The sequence below is a fragment of the Ambystoma mexicanum genome, chromosome 4p (assembly GCF_040938575.1).
Source record: "Ambystoma mexicanum isolate Mex_15411 chromosome 4p, UKY_AmexF1_1, whole genome shotgun sequence".
NCBI lineage: Eukaryota > Metazoa > Chordata > Amphibia > Caudata > Ambystomatidae > Ambystoma > Ambystoma mexicanum.
The window spans coordinates 53,510,562-53,530,104 of NC_090927.1; the positions used below are offsets into that span (position 1 = coordinate 53,510,562).

General features: G+C 48.5%; 1 protein-coding gene across 3 annotated transcripts in view; it reads right to left on the reverse strand.

Annotated features, from left to right (window-relative positions):
- LOC138452984 (uncharacterized protein KIAA1958-like) overlaps positions 1-19,543 on the reverse strand; it is a 451,039-nt gene that overhangs the window by 42,942 nt on the left and 388,554 nt on the right. The gene's annotated exons all lie outside the window — the stretch shown is intronic.

A 19,543-nucleotide genomic window follows, 5' to 3' on the forward strand; every position in this document is an offset into this window, starting at 1 on the left:
ACCAGCAGTCCCCTCTTCAATGCCACTGCTCTCTTCTTTGCACTGTCCCTTCACTTTACCTTTGCACTGGCTTACCATAGCTCCTTGTACATTATCACTCTTCTCCACCAGCAGTCCCCTCTTCAATGCCACTGCTCTCTTCTTTGCACTGCCCCTTTACTTTACCTGTTCACTGGCTCGCCACGGCTCCTTGTACATTATCACTCTTCTCCACCAGCAGTCCCCTCTTCAATGCCACTGCTTTCTTCTTTGCACTGACTCTTTACTTTACCTTTGCACTGGCTCGCCACGGCTCCTTGTACATTATCACTTTTCTCCACCAGCAGTCCCCTCTTCAATGCCACTGCTTTCTTCTTCGCACTGTCCCTTTACTTTACCTTTGCACTGGCTCACCACGGCTCCTTGTACATTATCACTCTTCTCCACCAGCAGTCCCCTCTTCAATGCCATTGCTTTCTTCTTCACACTGTCCCTTCACTTTACCTTTGCACTGGCTCGCCACGGCTCCTTGTACATTATCACTCTTCTCCACCAGCAGTCCCCTCTTCAATGCCACTGCTTTCTTCTTTGCACTGTCCCTTCACTTTACCTTTGCACTGGCTCGCCACGGCTCCTTGTACATTGTCACTCTTCTCCACCAGCAGTCCCCTCTTCAATGCCACTGCTTTCTTCTTTGCACTGCCATTTACCTTTGCACTGGCTCGCCACGGCTCCTTGTACATTATCACTCTTCTCCACCAGCAGTCCCCTCTTCAATTCCACTGCTTTCTTCTTTGCACTGCCCTTTACCTTTGCACTGGCTCGCCACGGCTCCTTGTACATTGTCACTCTTCTCCACCAGCAGCCCCTCTTCAATTCCACTGCTTTCTTCTTTGCACTTCCCCTTTATTTACCTTTGCACTGGCTCGCCACGGCTCCTTTTACATTATCACTCTTCTCCACCAGCAGTCCCCTCTTCAATGCCACTGCTCTCTTCTTTGCACTGCCCCTTCACTTTACCTTTGCACTGGCTCGCCACGGCTCCTTGTACATTATCACTCTTCTCCAACAGCAGCCCCTCTTCAATGCCACTGCTTTCTTCTTTGCACTGTCCCTTCACTTTACCTTTGCACTGGCTCGCCACGGCTCCTTGTACATTATCCCTCTTCTCCACCAGCAGTCCCCTCTTCATTGCCACTGCTCTCTTCTTTGCACTGCCCCTTTACTTTACCTTTGCACTGGCTCGCCACGGCTCCTTGTACATTATCACTCTTCTCCACCAGCAGTCCCCTCTTCATTGCCACTGCTTTCTTCGTTGCACTGTCCCTTCACTTTACCTTTGCACTGGCTCGCCACGGCTCCTTGTACATTGTCACTCTTCTCTTTGCCATCGCTCTTTACTGTTCGAGATCATGTTACTTGTAATTCATATCTCCACTCTGCTCTATTCTTCCCTTTTACACGTATCGTGCCCTACCGCAATGATGCTACCCAATGAGCTATGTTTCCCTCTTACACCGTCTCAACTCTGAACGTCTCAGCCCTTTGCTCTTTCAGCACGTGTCCTCTCCCTCTACACTGTGCTGTTACTCTTCGGTGCACCACTTATCCCCGTAGCACCCACCCTTTACTCCATTTTATACTCCGAAACGACCCTACTCTGCATAACCTTTCCACCCTGAACGGTCCCTCTCCACAGCCCCCCAGTCCTCTGTGTACCTTCTTATTCTCAATGCTTGCGTTCTTTGCAATGTCAGCACCATTCCTTCTCTGTGCACAATTTGTTCTCGCTTTGCCATGACTACCCTATGGATTATCCCTCACTCCTCACCACCCAGGCTCTCTGCACCTTCTATTTCCCTTACTGAACACTGGCTGCAGACAGAGCTCCCCCCCCCCTAAGCTGTGACGACCTGGATCACTTCACTGTTCAGCTTCACTGCATCGCCCCTGTTCTGCGCACATCCAGCTTCTCTGGATAGTAATAGTTCTCTGCAAGGTCCCAACCTTGACTGGTAGTGGGGACAGATGAGGGAACCACACCCTGCATTAACCAGACCTTCAATATTACTCCAAATGTAGGGATGAAGGAAAAAGAAAACCCCAGTGGCAGCTTCTAGGTGAGTCCCTGGGGTTACTTTTGCTTGTGCACTCCCCTCAGCAGCACAACTCCCCTGTTTATTTTTAAAATTCAAAACAACTTGTTATTACCAATTTCCTTGAAGAGTACCAATACACACCCACAAACATAGATGAAAAAGGGTGGTATATGCGTTGAGAAGAGAGGTTGCACTAGAAAAACAAACACCATCTGCCAGTCTCCACCACACCTCCATGCTGCACATTACGCCTCTGCACCACACCTCCATGCTGCACATTACTCCTCTGCACCACACCTCCATGCTGCACATTACACCTCTGCACCACACCTCCATGCTGCACATTACACCTCTGCACCACACCTCCATGCTGCACATTATCCCTCTGCACCACTCCTCCTTAATGCACATTATTCCTCTCTACCACCCCTCCTTGCTCCACATTATTCCTCTGCCACACCCCTCCTTGCCACACATACACTTTCAGCATCATATCTTCCCTCTGCACCACCCCTTCTTGCTGCACATTATTCCTCCGCCCACCCCTCCTTGCTACACATAAATGTTTATAATTTGTACCACCCCTCCTTTCTGCACATAAACGTTCGTCATGATATCTGCCCTCACCACTACCCCTCCTAGCTGCACATTATTCCTCTGCCCCACCCCTCCTTGCTGCACATTATTCCTCTGGCCCACCCCTCCTTGCTGCACATTATTTCCCTGCGCCACTCCTCCTTGCTGCACATTATTCCTCTGCCCCACCCCTCCTTGCTACACATAAATGTTCAGAATTTTTACCACCCCTCCTTTCTGCACATAAACGTTCAGCATCATAGCTTCCCACTGCGCCATTCCTCCTTGTTATATGTTATATGTTATGTTATAGTTTTTTCACACCCCGAAGGGTGTAGCGCAACCAACACCAGAAGGCAACTTGGCGCTAGAGCTGAACCATCAATCAAGTGGAAGAACCATAGTAAACCTAAAACAACAAAGTTTTAAGGGCCTTCCTACATTGAACATTTGCTGAAACCATACGCAAAGTGATAGGAAGAGCAACCCACAGAACAGCAGCTCTAATCGAAAACGAGCGACCACCAGTTCCCGCATGATGGACCCTGGGGATAGCGACCACCGGATCGTAAGGTGCGGGATGGATCGTACGGCTCAAACCTTTGCTACAGGTACTCCGGGACGATACCATAAAAAGCCTGATGTACTAGGCACAGGGATTTAAAATGGACACGCCTGTCACCAGCAGCCAGTGAAGAGATCTCAGAACAGGAAAAATATGCTCCCGAAAAAGGGTGCCAGTGGCGAGGCGGGCGACCGAGTTCTGAAGAACTTGCAGGCGCTGTATCAAGTAATCTGGCTGAGCCAGATAAAGAAAGTTGCAATAGTCCATTTTACTAAAGACTAGGGCAGAAACCACTGGGGCTCGCAGATGAACCGGAATAAATTGAAAGACCTTCCTAAGAATTTTCAGTTGGTAATGGCCTGCATGGCAAACCGCACCAACCTGGGGAGGCCATAGACAGAGAGGCAGCAAATTTAACACCTAAGTTCCTGACCACAGGAACAGCAGCAGAAAAAGGACCAAAGGAAGAAGGCCAGAAAGAAGAAGTCCATAGAGAAGATGCAGAAGAGCCCACTACCAGAACCTCAGTTTATCTCTGTTTAATTTAAGACAATTCCCGGCCATCCAGCAACCTACAGCCATAAGACAGTCTCGTAGCTGAGTGGCATAGGCTGGATAACGAAGATCCAACCTAACCAAGATCTGTGTGTCCTCAGCATACGAATAACATCGAAAGCCGTGGGCGCAGATGAGGGCGACAAGAGGCTGAATATAGATGTTAAAGAGGGCGGGGACAGGTCAGAGCCCTGCAGAGCCCCACACAACAGAGCCGACACTACAGAGAGAAAAGGTTGAAGCAGTAGATGCTGTGATCGATCAGACAGAAAAGAGTGAAACCAAGCAAGGACCAGGCCTGCGATAGGAACGGTCCTGCGATACCAGCGGCTGCTAAGCGACTGATCAGGATGGAGTGATCGAGGGTGTCGAAGGCGGCCGACAGATCTAACAAGTTCAAGGCTGCTACTCCACCCTGATCAGCAATACGCGTAAGATCGTCAAGCACTAAGACCAAAACGGTCTTGGTGCCGTGGCCAGGTCTAAAACCCAACTGGAAATCGTCAAGCAAAGATGTAGACTCACAAAACTTTACCAACAATGGAGAAACCAAAGATTCAAGTAATTTCATACGTAAGGGCAGAAGAGAAATGGGGAGATTGTTAGCCAAAAACAAGGGATCAAGAACCAGCTTCTTCAGGAGCGGAATCACAGTAGCAGATTTAAGCACTCGAGGAATAGATCCCATCGAGCAGGGAAGATTCACTGCAGATGTCAAGAGGGGCAGAATCTGAAGGAGAACGTCCTTCCCTACAGACAAAGGGAGGGCGTCTGTCGGAGAAGCAGCTTTCATATTAGTAACCGGGCAGCAACTTCCAGGTCCGAGAAGGACGGAAAAGAGTCCCACAAAGCAGCAGTGGTGGACATGGTCCCTAGAGAGGCAGCCGTTTGGGAAGATGACCCACCGACCGAGCGATTACAATCGGTCAGGATGGAATCCCTAAGTTTATCGATCTTACTGGCAAAGAAATTAGGCACAGCGTCACAGCGGGCCTGCAATGCAGGAATAGCATCAGTTGGCGCTTTAGCCGACAGAGTGCGCACCAGCTTATCTTCCCTCTGCCCCACCCCTCCTTGTTGCACATGACTTCGCTGCCCCACCCCTCCATGCTGCACATTATTCCTCTGCCCCACACAAACATTCAGCATAATATCTTCCATCTGCACCACCCCTCCTTGTTGCACATTATTCCTATGGCCCACCCCTCCTTGTTGCACATTTTTCCTCCCCCCTCTGTAGGGAAGGGTAGGTCAATAGGACCCCCCCTCCCACTACATGTCCCACCCTGGTTAAGACCCATGACGCATCGGCAGCCCCCCGGACCTCCCGGGCCCAAGCGGCGGGGTGGCTGCAGGCCGACACATGGGGCTGCACCACTACGTTATGTGGCAGAGCATAGACGCCATCTTGTATTAAGCCATCCCCATCTTGCTAGAAACATGCATATCTAACCCAAGGCAGAGACACTGAACGCTGCAGAGTGACCCCCACTTGACCGCGCTCACAGAGGCCCACACTTCCCCCACCTCCCACTGAATGGCAGATCCGCTGAGAACTCGTTCTCACGAGTCACCAGGCGCGAGCAAACAACAAAATAAAACACTGTAGCTGGTAACCTTCCGCAGTACATCATTGCCCCAGCCATGAACAGGAACATTAGGATGTAACTGAGACCAGCCCCGCAGGCCCTGACCCCTGCACCAAGCCCCCCAACTATAGACGGCGTGGCGCCTCGCACCCATACCCACCCCGAAAGCCCTTGCAACGTGTAGAAACCATTTATGTAATATGTGCCTTGTTGACTAACGTTCGCTGCTAATGTAAAGGAGAATGGGTAAAGAGCAAAATGTGCAACCAATATTGCATGTAATGAAGAGATGTACAAAGACTGGGCAGCTGATAACTGTGACCAATAACCTGTGTTGCTCTCTTTATACACTCTTTAAACACACCTGCCTGACATTACCTCATGTTCGTATGTCAACTGTAGATGTGAAATGCTATGTAAAAATGTTTGATCCCCAGCTAGTATCCCATGTCAATGCAAATACATATGAGTGCTTTTAGAAACCCCATGTGTTGTTAGTCGCCCCTCACCCATACGACAGTATACCGCCTCGTGCAAGATGCCACACACAGAGCTGCAAGGCCATTTCCCCCTCCTCCTGCCCAGGCCCTTGCTGGACCCGTTTCAAGCATCCGCCACCAACCTCCATGTCAGAGGCCGCCACAGCCTGACTCCATGACTTACGAGCTACCTGGTCCTAAATCCCACCGCCTTTTCAGGCACCAGTCACATGCCCCCCACGGGCCAGTAGTACCTCCATCGACCCGAGTTAATAACCCTAGAAAGGGGGGCGCCCACACGTGTACCAACATGTCGTAATACCATCCCTCACCGAAATTGCCAAGGATGGTTTGTCAAGCACCCCCGCCCAGGCCCCTGACCATGCCCATGAGACCTGATTGTTTGAACCTGAGCTATCCCACAAACTGATATATTGAGACACTCCAGATCGCATATCAATGTTCCTGGCCATGCATTGATCTAAGGTCAGCGCCTACAAGAGTTGCAAATCAACAGGACACATGATGTGTGACGAATGGGTGGGAATGTGTGGCCAAAAGGCCAAATGTTAGTTTAGTTATCAATCGCTGTTACAAGGCATGTCCGGCCCGGCGCTACACCCCGATGAGCCCAGCTGACCTCCCGCCCCACGTGGCGCAGCACCAACCTCTGCCAATCCTGGAGAAGCAACTGTATACATTGTATACCACCTAGCCATCACCACCCAATCCCTAAGACTCTGTGGCCCCTATAGCTTACCTCATGCATGACATGTATTTTTTAATATAGCTGACTGTCTTTGCTATTGTCAGACATAGCACTCTCGGAGTTTGCAGAGTCCTTTGCATGTCCTATATGGAATTATATAAAGCTCTTTTGATCCCATCCGCACTTGGTCCTGGCCTCATTCCCCGTCTGGGGTGTGTCCATTATTGCCTCTCACTAGGGGGGGTGCGTTTCTGGGGACACTTACATTCAGTGGTGACCCCATAGACGTGATTTGTTTCGTTAACTTTAAACTGTCCCCTTGGCACGAGACGACCGCAGTTAGGACCAGAGGGTACGGGTCCCGTTTCAAAAAACTCTTAGTACCGGTCGCCGGAGCCGGGTGGGGCCATTGAGTGCGAGGCCACGCTGCTTGGACGGACCAAATCCGGAGAGTCTCGGATCAAGACGTGCACGTGAGTATTAAGTGAGAGTGATATTAAAAGGGAAAAATTTTCGTTTTTTGAAGGACAAGGGGAAACGCGAAAAAGGGAGTGGGGAATATAAGGGGAACTTTCTTACTTCTAATACTTTCTCTTTCTTTGCATATGGCCATTAGGACACTAAAGTGAAAAAGGAAAAGAGGTCGGGAACCTAACTCTGTAAGGGAGTAGAAGGCGGCGCCACGTAGTGCTATCTCGACTAGTGCTGGGAATAAGCAAAACTTTGAAAAGATAAATTAAGGGTGTCTGAGTAAAGAGACACGGAAAATACGTTAGAACTAGCTCTTCTTATTCTTCTCTAAATTCCTCTCATTTCGGGGTAGAAATAAGGTCTTAAAAAAAAATATATATATATATATACAAACAAAAGAAGTTGTGTAAGGAGGAGAGGGGGTCACCGTAGAAGGCGAAGGGCAAGACAGGGAGGGTAAATGCTATTTGTGGATGCTGAGGTATGATGAATGTCTGTGGTGTGTTGTGCACATTGTATGGTTGTGATTTTCTGTAATTACGTGACACTATATAATTGCACTGTTTTAAGCACTTTTCTATGGGGGTACGGTCATTGTAAGTATGGCCTGGTAAGATTTGACAAACCAGCACCTTTTTCATTGAGCAAAGTGTGAATTGTTTCTTATAACGTGAAGGGGGTTGAAGTCTTATGTACACAGTAACCCACACATAGTGACAGAACAGACAAATACCGGAGAACAGAGTAACACCGATCAAGGCATGGGAGCGGAGACACCCCTAGCGCACATCTGTAAAAGTTTACCAGGCCATGCACAAAGAATAACTATGTACCATGACTAGTGGGTAACGGAACTGAAGGGGGAGGGTCTCCCCAGGTCTGGCCACAAGGAGGGTCCTTTGATAAAAGTGTTCTGGACATGGTAGCCACCTACATATTCCTAAAATACAAGGGAAAACAATTTTATAATAGGAGGGAGATACTAGATCTATGGCGATTATTCGAGGAAATACCTCCACCAAAGAAAATAGACACCACACTTGATCAACCCGCCCTCACGGCTACCCCATCAGCGCGAGCAGGGGGTAGCAAGGAGGACGAGGGAAAAGAGGGAGTAATAGAGGTGACTCGATTGTACCCACTTCTAAATAAACCCCCACCTGCTGAAGGATGCAGTGATCCCACATACGTGCCCACTAGCACCCCCACACCCACAGCAAGACCAACTGCACCACTGCCATACGAGTGCCCCTGATCAAATAGGCAGGTGAGTACCCCCTCGGTAAACATATGTAAATTGACAGAAGATTTAGACGTCAGACTCTCAATAGCAAGGGAAGAGTTGTCAAGGATACAAAGCCTATGTGAACAAGGTGAGCCAAGTACAACAAGGTCAGAACGATTGTCCCGGTCCCACCCCATAGATAAGTGAAATGAGGAAGGGTAGAAGAAAGGGGAGATACTATTCAGAATCCAAGGGGAGCCCACCCAGATAGTAGAACTATGAGCGAACAATATGGGAGGAAGTGTAGAGGGAGAAGGAGTGGGAGGTGATGGGAGAGAAGAGTTGTGGTGTGACCTAGACGAAGACGAGCAGGAAGCTGAGAGATTGGGAATGGCGGCAGGTGGAAGTTTAGTGGAATTAGGGGAAACACCACTGGGGAGGATACTAGAACAGGAGTGGACAGGGAGGTTAAGAAACAGGACGGGAAGGATAGCCATGGTGGGAAAAAAGGGAACAAAGGTGAGTATTGGGAAAGGATGTAAGGGACGACTACAACTCCCACAAATACATCGGGGGGCGGGGAGACCAAATTATATACCTTGGGCACAGATGGATAAGGCAAACTTATTAAAATCTTTGCCCCCGCTATCAGGTGGAGCTAGCAAATGGATATACGCCTTTGAGAAACACACTGCAGGGGTGCCCCTGGCCATTGGAGATGTAAAAAGTTTACTCGTGTCAGCAGTAGGGGACCAATCAAACAGAGTGTGGACAAAAGCAGGGTTCCCGGGAAAAACGATGGATAGTGAAAGACATGATGGCGCTGCCTTCAATACCGTGCGCGCGCACGCGCGTCTGGGACGCATTGAGGGAAACATTCCCAGACACGCCAGATTTACAGTCAGTAATGCAATGCACTATGAATGATGGGGAAGAAGTTACGGATTACATTTTTCGGGTACAGGAGATGTGGAGAGCTGAAATGGGTTCACCACATGACCAATCAACATTGTTGTTTTACTTCATAATAAAGAGAGGGCTCCCGAAAGAAGTGCAAAAAGCGCTTGACAAAATAGCAGGGATCGAAACGAAGGGATGGCCGGAGATACAGAGCATAATAATGCACCATTGCAAAAGAATTAAGGAACGAGAAAAGGAGGTGGCGCAAAAGAGGTTGGCAGACAAAGCCAAGTTAGTACAAACGAAACTAGTGAAGGTTGCAGCAGCTGTAGCAGCACTCCCACACAACAGAGACACAGAGGAGGAGGGGGGATTAGTGGTAATACAGGGGCGGATGGCTGCAAACTGGGCAGACAATGGGCAAAGGCAGTGGAATGGATAGGAGGAGTACGGAGGACTGCAGTGGCAAGCGCGGCACCCCAGCAACAGAAGAGGTGGGTACAGGGAGCGAAGAGGGGGTGGACAGGCTGTAGTGATACACAAAATTGCAACCTTGCCAATCAGGGCTTTAGATGACAGCATTAGCCGCTGAAAGCCAATAGTGTATTCAAAGTATGTGCTAAAAATGCTGACAGTAGTCTGTTGTAGCACTTCCATTATGCAGTAGTGAGCTACAAGGAATATGCAGGCCTAGTATGAGTGATAGGTCACATTATGCATTGTTGATAGACAGGCAGGGAGAGGGCCCTAGCTCTGTAGCTAATAGGTATTTTTGGAGTGTTTGGAACATTATGGCACCTATATAGCGCTTAGATAGCCAGTCTTAAGCGCTATGAACACTAAGCTATGAGTGCATGCCTTTTAGAGCTTGCAGATGGGGTTAATACATCCCTGCTTCCCTTAGAATATTCTGCCTCACTAACGGTAGCCCTGCATGGCCCCTAAGCTAATCTCCTTTTCTCTGGGAAGGCACTGATAAGACATTCCTGAGCTTTCACGCAGATGGGAGCCAGGGAGGGGCTCAGAAGAAGGAGCAGTGGAAATTAACAGAGTTGGGTTTTTTCCATGAGCCAGCCTATATTTTGCACAGGGAAAGTTCTGGAACTGTGCGTCATGGACGGGCAGCACGAGATTATAAAATATACATGCTCACATGACTCGGGTGGGAGATCGTCCTGTGGACTTGGTTCGAGCAAGATCAAGTGCCCGGTACTTGGAGCTTCTGACGGCACCCAGCAGCGCTGTCCTCTGAGCGGGGCTTGTTACAGCTAGCGTATGAGGGCCAGGGTCTCCCAGTGCTGATTAAAGGGGCGTAACACTGTGTTTCTCTATGTTTCTCTATATTTCTTTATGTTTATCTAAGTTCCATGTTTCTCTATATTTTGCATTTCTCTAGGTTTTATGCTTTGTAATCTTCTCTAACTTGAATCCCAAATGTATATGAAATTCACTGTTTAGAATAAAATACTAAAACTTATTGAAGGTGTCATTTGTCACTCGCATGAGATCACTGCTCAGCACAATAGAACCTGTATTTTGGGCTGAATTGGGTATTTTTTGCTCTCAAAGGGCTGGCCCCGAGGAAGATTTTGCCCATATCAAGACACAGGCATATGGAGGTAACGGCGGAAATGAAGGACCAGGACCCAGAGAGGGGCAAGGAAATTGTTGGAATTGTGGGAGGTGGGGGCATTTCTCGCGCGAATGCAGGAGCAGGCCTAACCCGAGCTACCAAGATGATCAGTACTACGGGCACTCCCATCCGGGGAGCCCATACGGGTTGCCCCGGAACGGAGGACGAGAGCAGCAAGACCAAAGAGGGCAAGAACAATATGGGGAAAGAGCACACCACACTCAACAACATCCACAAAGCAGTGAACACATAACATACACTCAAAACAACCCATTCACCATGACATCTAACGGTGTGCCTGCCCCATATGGAGGACTAGCGGTAGTTTCAGGTAACGTTTTCAGCCAAGGGGGAACAACTAGGCATCCAGCATAGGACAGCCCACAGGGAGCAATTGCATGTCCAATCCTATCGACAACCTTCAATGCAAGCGAGGAACCATTGATAGGAGCAGAGATAGGAAACAGACAATTCATCTTTATGGTAGATTCGGGAGCCGAAAAATCGTGCATACGCGAGGGCCGGTTTCCGCTATCTAATCGTAAATTGGAGACGCAGGGGTTCTCTGGGGTGGTGGCCGAAATTCCTTACACTGAAGATTTGGACGTAACAGTGGGGGGAAAAACAGTGAGGGCACCACTATTGTATTATGAACAGTCACCCGGGAACCTGCTGGGAAGGGATCTCCTCAGTAAATTGAACATGACTATCTCGTTCACAAAAAGGGGAGGGATTGTGTGCTCAACCCCAGGGATGTGTTCTATGCGTGCGATGCTAGTGATATATTCAAGAGCGACATGCCCAGAGGTGCGCGGCATACCCGTGGACCGGGATATGTTCATTCATGGGCTAAAAACATTAGCTAGGGTGGTCCCGGAGTTGAAGAAGCTAGAATGGAGAGTACCAGCAGAATGTGTCTTTCGCCCAATAGCCAGCCCCGAGGCCAGGAACAGTGATGTCATTGGACATACATGCCATACAAATCACAGCTAAAAGAATAGTTGTAGTTGCAATGGATATGCACGGCTCCGAGTGGCGCACGGTATTGTGCATAAACGCTGACATTGCACTCCAAGATCTGCCAGATGAGGAGCTTTTCACAGATTCAGAGAGTGACGGAGAAATAATCATGGAAATAGCCATCCCTTGTGAAATAATGATACAGCAAAGACAGGTTCGAGTACAGCTGATGGCAGTGGTGGGTGCCCCACCTTCATTATTTAATGATGACATGCAGTCAGTGCCCTGGCAATTGTGGACGACCGGTCCCCATGACGTAGGGCTACTACACGGGGTCACACCAGTAAAGATCAATCTCAAGACTGGAGTGATTTTGCCCCGGGTCAAACAATACCCCTTGTTCCGGGAAGCAGAGGAAGGGATAAAAGAAACAATTAATGCTCTACTCGCACAGGGGATAATAGTACCCTCGAACTCCCCGTGCAATACATGTATTTACCCAATCAAAAAAGCGAAAGGAGGGGCCTGGAGGATGATCCAGGACTTACACCCACTAAATGACGTCATCCAGAAAGAGTTCCCTTTGGTCCCAAATCCGGCATCCATCTTATGCAGCATACCAAAAGACGCATCTCACTTCACTGTAGTGGATTTAAGGATTTAAAAAACGCATTTTTCTCAATACCACTCGCAAAAGAGTGCAGATACCTGACAGCATTCACCATAGGGGGGAGGAGGTACGAACACTGCAGATTGCCCCAGGGATATTGCGAAAGCCCCAGCATATTCAATAGAATATTGCATGAAGATCTTGGAAACATGGCTGCCGACAGCACAATAATACAGTATGTGGACGATTTATTGATTTGCAGCAAAAACGAGGGAGAGTGTAGAAAAGACTCCACAGCCCTTTTAACATTGCTATCCCAAAAGGGGTACAAAGTGGACAAAGAAAAGTTACAATACTGTCAACGTGAAGTGCTATACCTAGGGCAGTTGATATCGAAAGATGGCAAGAGAATAATCCCAGACAGAGTAGCGGCTATTTCAGCCGTGGGAAGACCAAAGACAGTGAAAGACATGCAAAAATTCCTAGGGATGTGCAACTATTGTCGGGCCTGGATATTAGACTATGCTGCATAGTCCCATTGCTCCAGGCACTCAAAGAGGCACAAAAGGAAAAAAATGAAATACAGTGGGACTCAGAGACATGCGATGCATTCACATCACTCAAAGAACTCATTTCAAGCGCACCAGTACTCGCGACCCCAGATTATGAATGCGAGTTCTACCTATTCTCGCACTGTAAGGGGGCACTCATGACAGCAGTCCTAACACAGAAAACATCACTAGGTCACAAGCCACTGGCATACTACAGTGGCACACTGGACGCTGTAATGCAGGGACATTTCGCATGCAAACAGGCTCTCGCAGCCGCCGCGTTCGCTATTGAAAAAAGCGCCACCATAGTAATGGGGTGCTCACTGACACTGTATGTAGAACACTCATTGTTCGCCATACTCGAGCGATCAAAAAGCACATTAACCACACAGAGAGCCACCGCGTATGAGGTAATACTGTCAAGCGCCAATATACACGTGGTAAGATGCAAGGTGGTTAACCCCGCAAGATTCATCTCAGAACCATGCACTGTAGAGGATATCCAGGCACATGATTGCGCAACATATCAGGGTGAGGACAATAGCACAACTGTGGTAAACGAGAATGCACTGGCTGAAGGTGAGGTATTTTTCATAGACGGGTCAGCTTCCATAAATTCAGAAACTGAAGAAAAACATGTGGGGGTGGCAGTCGTGCGAATGGAAGAAGGTGAGTATGAGGTCCTAATACAGCGGCTACTACCGGCTCATTTCTCAGCACAAGCAGCAGAACTGGTAGCATTAATTGAAGCATTACGAGCAGCAAAAGGATACGCAGTAACGATTTACACGGATTCAGCATATATGGCCACAACAGTACATGGAGGGCTTGCCAGGTGGGGAAGAAGGGGGTTCAACACGGCAGATGGTTCACCCGTACAACATGCGGAAATGCTAAGGGAACTCATAGAGGCATTGAAAGAACCCACCATGGTAGCAATAGTAAAATGCCAGGCCCATACAAATAACACTGACTTTGTCTCTTTGGGAAACGCGGCAGCAGACGCGGCTGCCAAGGAGGCGTCATATTTCAGAAAAGAAAACACAGGTGAGTACTTAATGCGAAGAGAAGCGGAGGAAAGTGCCCCAGACGGGTACAATGCCATGCCAGTGTCTCAAATACTGGAGTTACGGGAAGAGGCACCTAAGGACGAAAAAGAGTTGTGGACTAAAAGAGGATGCAGCCAGTCGGCAACTGATTTATTATGGCGGCAAAACAACACAGGTAAAGTAGTGATGCCAACTAAGTTATTAGAAGGAGCATTCCAGCAGCTACACTTCCCAGCACACAACGCAAGGCAGCACATCGCAGCCGAGATACAGGAAAACTGGTTTATTCCAGGATTACAGGAACAACTCTCCAAGCTAACAATGGAATGCACAACGTGTCAAATATACAACACCGGCATGACTTTGAGAACACTAAGAGGAACGATACCCAAGCCAATAGGACCTTTCAGAGAGCTGCATATCGACTATGCAGATATGGGTGAGAGATGCACCGGAGCAAGGTACATGATAGTGGTAGTTTGCCCCTTTTCACGATGGGTAGAAGCAAGTCCCTGTGCCCGCCCAGATGCAAAATGTGCTGCAAAGTTTCTTGTGTGGGAAGTATTTTCCCGCTGGGGAATTTGCGACGTAATTCGCTCCGACAACGGCACACATTTTGTGAACGATCTCTTTAAAGAAGTGACATCATTGCTAGGAATAAGGCATAAATTGTGCTCGATTTATCACCCGCAAAGTAACGGAGTGGTAGAAAAGATCAACGGATTACTAAAAGGCAGACTCTCAAAACTGTGTTTCACCCTTAAGAAAAATTGGGTGCACTGTCTCCCCTTGGCCCTTTTTGAGCTGAGGAATCAGCCAAGCAAGGTCCACCATTTGTCGCCCCATGAGATCGTGACAGGGAGACGAATGCACACAGCACACTCACCCCTCCGTAGACATTCTGATGCACACAGAAGTGCAACTGTACTAGGAGAAGAATTTAATGACTCCCTGACTAAACTTACTAAGGCAGCACGAATGATAGCGAGACAACTTGCACCACCATTCATAAGTGATGGGGAGAATGAAACGTACACTCCAGAGAAAGAAAGCCCAACAGGTCAGCTGGAACCAGGGGAATGCTCCAAGATTTCATGGCCCATACGAGGTGGTGTTTTGCACACCCACAGCGGTGAAAGTGAAGGGCCTGAGATATTGGATACATTTGAGAGACGTCCGAAAAGCCTATGACAGCGTGGGATCAGTAGAAGGTGCAGAGGGCCCTGACGGGGTAAATGTGCATGAATAAAAGAAATGAAGAAAAAAAAAAGAGCATGCGAAATGTATTGAACTGACAGCTGTATTATAAAAATATTTATGACAGTGTGTGAATCAGCATAAAATGATCTCTCTCTCACTCTCCTACTCTCTCTCTTTCTCTCTTTCTATCTCCCACTCTCACTCTCTCTCTCTCTCTAACTCTCTCTCTCTCTCTCTCTCTCTCTCTCTAAAAGATTACTGAAAAGTGGAAAATGCAGAAAATAATTGCACTGTATGCTTAATGCACCCTTTTCTATGTTTCAACATATAGGAGTAACCATGGCAACGAACAGGCAGCCTGCAATGATTAGCAATAGGGACACTAGGAGTAGAAATGTTTTTGATATACGAACATACTCATACGAATGTGAGTTGACTGTCTGTGCTATTATATTTTTTACACTCATGTTTGGCTTAACAACATATTACATAATAGCATTTATCTGCATTGAGATAAATGAGGGGGGAGGTAATGGAACTAATATGGAAAATGTAAGCAAACCGTTTAAGGAGGGTAACTATTTAGTATGGGATGGCTTTCAGCTGGTATGGGGGTATGGCCCACATCCAGACGAGGCAAAACGTCAGAACAATACTGACAACAAGCCGACCATCCATTTGAAGCCCCAAAGCCACACCACAAATTTTAGTGTACGCAAACTAAATGATCGACACCCATCTGTTATATCATGGTTATATGGCACCACTGCTACCCCGCCCACAACGACAATCAGTCCTCCCAGAGAAAAACAATACACCAAAGAGAGAATGAAGGAAAATATTGAAATGGCTAACAAGTTCATTACACTGTATGAGGATTGGGAGAAGGAGTCCCTGTTGCACGCAGCCAGGCATGCTAAAACATCCCTTAAAAACAGGAGGAAAAGGGAAACAGGTAGGAAGAGATATGACGAATACTATGGGACTTGACACGATAGAGGATCCCAGGCACCCACACCAGTCAAATAAATGGTATGCAGACATGAGCTCCACAGCCAAACGAACAACTAACGAAAGTTGCTACGTGTGCGCCCTGATCCCCCATGCCTCAGGCACACCTAAAGTTTTAATGCCACAAGAATTGCCTCTTGCGGACGCCCAGTGTCTCCTCCATCTCACTCTGTGCAGAATTAAGAACACCTTCCAGGCACACACGGTATCTTTTGAAATGCTGTAAAACGAAAAAACGTGCTACTCAAGAACAAAGGGAGTGGTATGCTTAAAAGAACCATTTTTAGTAATAAAAGGAACACTATTTTCAGAAAACAAATGGAAAGCTAATGTGGTAACGTGCAAAGCCAAAGCACTGCGAGGGCTGCCAACCGAAAAACTACAATGGATTGCAAAATTGACCTGGGTGAGCGCTATAGAAAAAGCATCGAAACTACAGAAAGAAATCTCAAATGAACTTTGCTTCCTAGGAGAAGGGAAAATCGACATGGGAAGAAACACGAACTGCAGCAAGAGCCTAATGATCCCAGACATGAAGAAAGGAACAGCAGCCCTAATGGACACTTACTGGGTCTGTGGCAAGCGGGCGTACATGCACCTCCCACCATCATGGAGGGGCACGTGTTCCCTGGCGACACTGCACTCAGCCTTGATGGTGATACCGGAGAGCCACCTCGGCCAAGGGGGCCGGAAAGCGACTCAAGCTACAACCAACGCCTCACCCACTGAAGAGCCACCACTGTACGCCCTATCAGAAGGAAACACTGACAAAATAATGTCCAGAAAACGGAGGTCATCAAACTATATCTCAAAGGCCTCCTCAGAACTCTTGGCACAGATCCCAGACAGATACAGGTTATTCAGCTCAGCGGAAAGCTTCTTCGCCTCCCTCATTCCAAGCATTCAGGCCTGAGCAAATGCAAAATGGCTGCAGATCACGTGATGGGAGCTGGTTCAATTGGCCAACGACACTGAAGAAGGGTTCAACATGATCAAAGTGGAACTAAGGGCACTGAGACTGATGACAATGCAAAACAGGTATGTCCTAGACCTGTTGACAGCGATGGACGGAGGTGTTTGCTGAAAAATCGGAAGTGCATGTTGCACTTTTGTACCTTCTGAAGATGCTGATAATGGAACAGTATCATACGTCATCGCTGCAGTCCACAACCTAGGGGAACGAATGAAGACGGAAGGTGGCACCGACCCAAGCACGTGGTTCGACAACCTTTTTTCCAGGGTACCTTCCTGGATGGGGCTCGCTGTGAAACTACTAATGCCCCTCATTGTGTTTTTACTTGTGATTTTTTGTGTGTGCCAGTTGGGTCTTCGATGCTACGCAAATGCAGACCCCAATGGAGCAATGATAATGGTGACAATGGGCAACGCCGGAGGAAGGGCACGGGCGCAACAGGAAGCACACGTACAAACTGGGGAGGCTTCAGAATCCAAGTATAGAATGGTGCCCAAATACTATGACGGGGATATAGTGGACAGGTTATATCATACCACAAAAAAGGAACCCCGGGAGCTAGAGTGGTACACAGAGGTATGGGTGGACCTGGAGGGAGATATGGGATGTATATATATGACTTGCACCCCTGATGAGTATGCTAGAAGGGGGGAAAGCCTCCGGGGGGTGTGCAGAGCCTGGATGCCAATAAAAGGAACGCCAGCCTGGGAAGAGGCAGTGTTGGCTGCGAAAGAGAGCGAACGACTGGGGGAGCTAAGGTATTTGTTACTTAAGTAATGAAAGGGGGGAAATGTAGGGAAGGGTAGGTCAATAGGAACCCTCTCCCACTAGATGTCCCACCCTGGTTAACACCCATGACTCGTCGGCAGCCCCCCGGCCTCCCGGGCCCAGGCGGCAGGGCGGCTGCAGGCCGACACATGGGGCTGCACCACCACGTTATGTGGCAGAGCATAGACGCCATCTTGTATTAAGCCATCCCCATCTTGCTAGAAACATGCATATCTAACCCAAGGCAGAGACTTCCCCCACCTCCCACTGCATGGCTGATCCGCTGAGGACTCGTTCTCACGAGTCACCAGACTCGAGCAAACAACAAAATAAAATGCTTGCTGTTAACCTTCCGCAGTACATCATTGCTCCAGCCATGAACAGGAACATTAGGATGTAACTGAGACCGGCCCCGCAGGCCCTGACCCCTGCACCAAGCCCCCCAACTATAGACGGCGTGGCGCCTCGCACCCACACCCACCCCGAAAGCCCTTGCAACGTGTAGAAACCATTTATGTAATATGTGCCTTGTTGACTAACGTTCGCTGCTAATGTAAAGGAGAATGGGTAAAGAGAAAAATGTGCAACCGATATTGCATATAATGAAGAGATGTACAATAACTGGGCAGCTGATAACTGTGAACAATAGCCTGTGTTGCTCTCTTTATACACTCTTTATACACACCTGCCTGACACTACCTCATGTTTGTATGTGAACTGTAGATGTGAAATGCTATGTAAAAAAGTATGATCCCCAGCTAGTATCCCATGTCAATGCAAATACATATGAGTGCTTTTAGAAACCCCATGTGTTAGTCGCCCCTCACCCATATGACAGTAAACCGCTTCGTGCAAGATGCCACGCACGGAGCTGCAAGGCCATTTCCCCCTATTCCTGCCCAGGCCCTCTAGAGATAGACGGTGTTCAAACAGCACAGCCCTGCCTTCCCTCCTGACCCTGCTGGACCCGTTTCAAGCATCCGCCACCCTCCCCCGTGTCAGAGGCCGCCACAGCCTGACTCCATGACTTACGAGCTACCTGGTCCTAAATCCCACTGCCTTTTTGGGCACCAGTCACATGCCCCCCACGGGCCAGTAGTACCTCCATCAACCCCGAGTTAATAACCCTAGAAAGGGGGGCGCCCACACAGATCGTAATACCATCCCACACCGAAATTGCCAAGGATGGTTTGTCAAGCACCCACGCCCAGGCCCCTGACCATGCCCATGAGACCTGATTGTTTGAACCTGAGCTATCCCCCAAACTGATATATTGAGACACTCCAGATCGCATATAAATGTTCCTGGCCATGCATTGATCTAAGGTCAGCGCCTACAAGAGTTGCAAATCAACAGGACACATGATGTGTGACGAATGTGTGGCCAAAAGGGCAAATGTAAGTTTATTTATCAATCGTTGTTACAAGGCATGTCCGGCCCGGCGCTACACCCCGATGAGCCCAGCTGACCTCCCGCCCCACGTGGCGCAGCACCAACCTCTGCCAATCCTGGAGAAGCAACTGTATACATTGTATACCACCTAGCCATCACCACCCAATCCCTAAGACTCTGTGGCCCCTATAGCTTACCTCATGCATGACGTGTATTTGTAATACAACTGACTGTCTTTGCTATTGTCAG